The sequence below is a fragment of the Sinocyclocheilus grahami genome, unplaced genomic scaffold (assembly GCF_001515645.1).
Source record: "Sinocyclocheilus grahami isolate Dianchi unplaced genomic scaffold, SAMN03320097.WGS_v1.1 scaffold533.1, whole genome shotgun sequence".
Lineage (NCBI taxonomy): Eukaryota > Metazoa > Chordata > Actinopteri > Cypriniformes > Cyprinidae > Sinocyclocheilus > Sinocyclocheilus grahami.
In genome coordinates, this window is record NW_015505712.1 from 1 (window position 1) to 3947 (window position 3947).

At 38.4% G+C, this 3947-nt stretch overlaps 1 pseudogene; it reads left to right on the forward strand.

The window, feature by feature from the left end:
• The first annotated feature begins 1942 nt into the window (after window positions 1–1942).
• On the forward strand, window positions 1943–2901 carry LOC107555365 (melanin-concentrating hormone receptor 1-like; annotated as a pseudogene).
• Window positions 2902–3947: the final 1046 nt, after the last annotated feature.

Sequence of the window (3947 nt, forward strand, 5' to 3'; positions counted from 1 at the left end):
GTCAGCCTGCAGACAGACAAAAAGATTTGAAGCAAATCTATGGACCAAGCATCAGGAAAAAGATTTGATTTTTTTTTCTCCCTTTTAATCAGATCTGTTATGAAGCAGCTGTGCAATGCACGCAAATATAAAGGGAACGGAATAACTGGGTCGAGCTGACGTTTTCTTGCAACCGACTATGAGCCAATAAGAGGAATCAGATGTAGCTAATGTGGGTGTCTTGGGTGATACTGGATGCTGCTGAAAGTGTCATGCAGACCTGACACACTGGTTGAAATACTGAAGTCACGACAAAGGGCTTATACATGTTAACTAATTACAATTACAAACAAATTCTTCATTCCTGAGTGAGATGCGTCATTACAGACATTCATGTCAAGATCAGGTTGCTTTTCTACGCCACTGCTTGAGGTTTTAATTCATACCAGTGATTTGAATCAGTTGAATCGACTCACTAAGAAGATTCGTTTAGATTCGCTCACTGATTCATCCAGAGGCCTTTTCAGTGCGAGTGTTTGAGTCAACCGATTCGTTAAAAACTCATCTACAAATCTACTAAGAAGCTCTAGTGAGAGAGTTTTACTCGTTAACTGACAACAAAACAGATCATTCAACATTACTAACCGCACGACCGACATGCCCCTTCTCTTTTAGTCGGTCAGCAGATGATTGTTAACGAAAAAATGGACAATTACTTCAAATCCAGATCGCTCGCGAATTGTAATCGAAGTCAATCGTTCAGCAAAGGAACTTATTCGTTCAAACGATCTAACCAGTGAAAATGCTCCCTCCATAGCCCACACACGAATGATATTTGCTCCTGTTTATAATCCATCCGACGGCAGAAAATAACACCAATGGAGTCACGCGCTTATTTCAACGAACAAAATACGAGACTGAACGAGAACGATTCACCTAAATGATTTGTTCACTCCACTATTCGACTCCGCTAGTGATGCGACATTCTAGCACTTTGCCGTTACAATCATGCCGTCAATACGCAACGAAGACTGACCTCCGGACAGCTCGCCCTGAAGTAAATTTGCAGTGTGGGCCCTGGGCGTCAGTTACGTCGTTTGTAGACAGCTTCGTTGATTATGATAGGAGCAATAGTTTGCCGCTTCGCGTCGTTCGTCTACAGTTGTTGTAGTATAATCGGTTCCGTATGTAAATAGTTTGGGTTAGAGGAACGGATTCGTTTAATGATAATATGCTGTGTTGGTGAAGATGCGATCCTTTCAGGTAGGCATATTTCAGGGAAACCGTATTGTGGAAGTGAAGATAGAAATCCAGTTTGGTTTAGAGCAAATCAGCTGATGTTATAAGCTACTTCACGAACTGTTTTAAGGAAAAGTAGCATGCATTATTATTATTATTATTATTATATAACTAATTATATTACATGGTATGAATGCAGCCTTTCTTTCTTTCTGTCTTATGGGCATTCATAAAGTATGTATTTTAGGCACTGTACATTCTTAAAAAATAAAGGTACTTAAAAGGTTCTTCACAGCAATGTCATAAAATAACATTTTTTGGTTCCACAAAGAACCATTCAGTCAAAGGTTCTTTAAAGAACCATCTCTTTCTTACCTTTTTATAATCTGAAGAACCTTCTTTTGCCACAAAGAACCAATTGTGAAACAGAAAGGTTCTTCAGATGTTAAAGGTTCTTTATGGAACCATCTTCTATGGCATCGTGAAGCACCTTTATTTTTAAGAGTGTAGCTACCATTTCTTTTAAGTTTATCACCATAACAACTGCATAATATTTAATTAGCATAAGAATGAACAAAAAGCTGTTTAATAAATGCCGTACACCATATGTCAACATTTTTCTCTTTAAAGTTTGTTCTTTATATATTGTATCTATTATAAACACACACACACACCACACATGGATCTCATTCTTATGTGTGATTTCATTGTGTGCTTAGTGACCATGGGGGACCAGAATGGAAATGCCATCTATTTTTGGATTTTTGGGACCATATGTTTTTTGGGCATCATTGGAAATTCTATTGTCATCTACACCATCATTAAAAAGACAGGCTAAACTTTCATATTCAGTCTCTCAATTGTGGATTTGATTTTCCTCCTCGGCATGCCCTTTCTTATTCATCAGCTCTTGGGCAATGGTGTTTTGGAGCCACTATGTGCAAAGTCATCTCTGCCCTAGATTCCAACAGCCAGACAGTGAGCACCTACATCCTCACAGTTATGACCTTGGACCGGTACTTGGCTACTGTCCACCCGTTCCGCTTTAACCACGTCCGGACAACCTGTATCGCCAGTGGTGTGGTGGGGATGGTGTGGGTGCTTTCTCTCATCTCCATTACTCCTGTCTTAATGTACACTGGCTTGATGCCTCTCCACAACGGCCAGGTGGGATGTGCTCTCCTGCTTCCGAATCCATCCATCAACATCTGCTGGTTCACTATCTATCAGTTTGTGCTGGCGTTCGCCCTTCCGCTCATGATTATCTGTGTGGTGTTCTTTAAAATCTTGAAGCACATGTCTACCTCAGTGGCACCCCTTCCCCCGAGGAACCAACAAGTGCGCACTAAAAGTGTGACTCGGATGGCTGTGGCCATCTGTTTGGCTTTTTTCATCTGTTGGGCTCCCTACTACATCCTTCAGCTTGTCCATCTGGGAATACAGAATCCCAGTGCCTCATTTTATTATGTCTATCACGTTGCTATTAGCATGGGCTATGCTAACAGCTGCATTAACCCTTTTCTTTATATAATTCTGAGTAAGACCTTTAAACGGCAGTTTATAGTGGCTATCCAGCTTGCACATAACCACTTCCGGGTCAACCCGAGCAGCACGGAGGCCACTGTGTCCCTCCATCTGACCGCAGACTGCCAAAGACATATTCCTGCTAACACCTCAGAGTAATATACTAAAGTTTTTTTATATTTTTTATTAACACAACCTAATTTTAAGAATACTATGGTGATGATTGAAGGCTGAAGTGTGAGTATTTCAGTGAGTATTTCTTGGTCCAGTTGCAAAGATATATATTTAGGCTTATGACAAGCAAGAAAATATCAAGAACAATAGAATGACTGACAGTCAGATGGAACAGTCAGGGTGAAGTGAAGAATCTTTGAGCAGATGTGCTCTTACATGCTGACGGATGACAGTAACCGTCACTGGCAGAATACAAAACAAATGCAGCTGCTTGTCATTAAAACAATATTCTGCTTCAGTATATAATATTGATTAAAGAAAATAAAAGAAAGATTAAAAAAAAGGAAAAAAACTAAGTGATTAAACAAGAGCTCAATATTTTGTCATCTCTGTGTGCTATGCGTGTATTTGCATTTGCATCATGTATTTGCATCATGTTTTTATACATCATCCCATAAGGATGTTTACTGGAAAAACACTGGGAATGTAAATTTGTGTGAAATTTTGTATCATGTTATTTTATCCGCTGAAATATTACTGTAAGTTAAGTTTTTTTTTTTTGTAGTGAAACAGTAACACGTAAGTGTTGAGTATGTGCTTGAAATGTTATTGTGGTGATTGTTGTTTTAGCAGACACCCTTGGTTTATAAGAGTCAAAAGCCAGTGTTTTTAAATCACACACACACACACACACACAAAAAACTTACCATATGTTGTTAAGCATTGATATAAGACATAATTGATATAATATTTTGAGATATAATATCCTTGAGTAATAAAAAGAAGCTCAAAGAGGCAAATGCTGCCTCAGAGCTGTCTTAATGTGTAAGATATGAATACATTTACATTTGCATTTACGTTTAGCAGATGCTTTTATCCAAAGCAACTTGCAAAGTAGAAGCAATCAGACCAACAAGAGAGCAACAATATACAAGTGCTGTGACAAGTCTCAGTTAGTCTAGTACAGTGCACATAGCAAGGTTTATGTATATATATATATATATATATATATAATATTATATATAAATTAG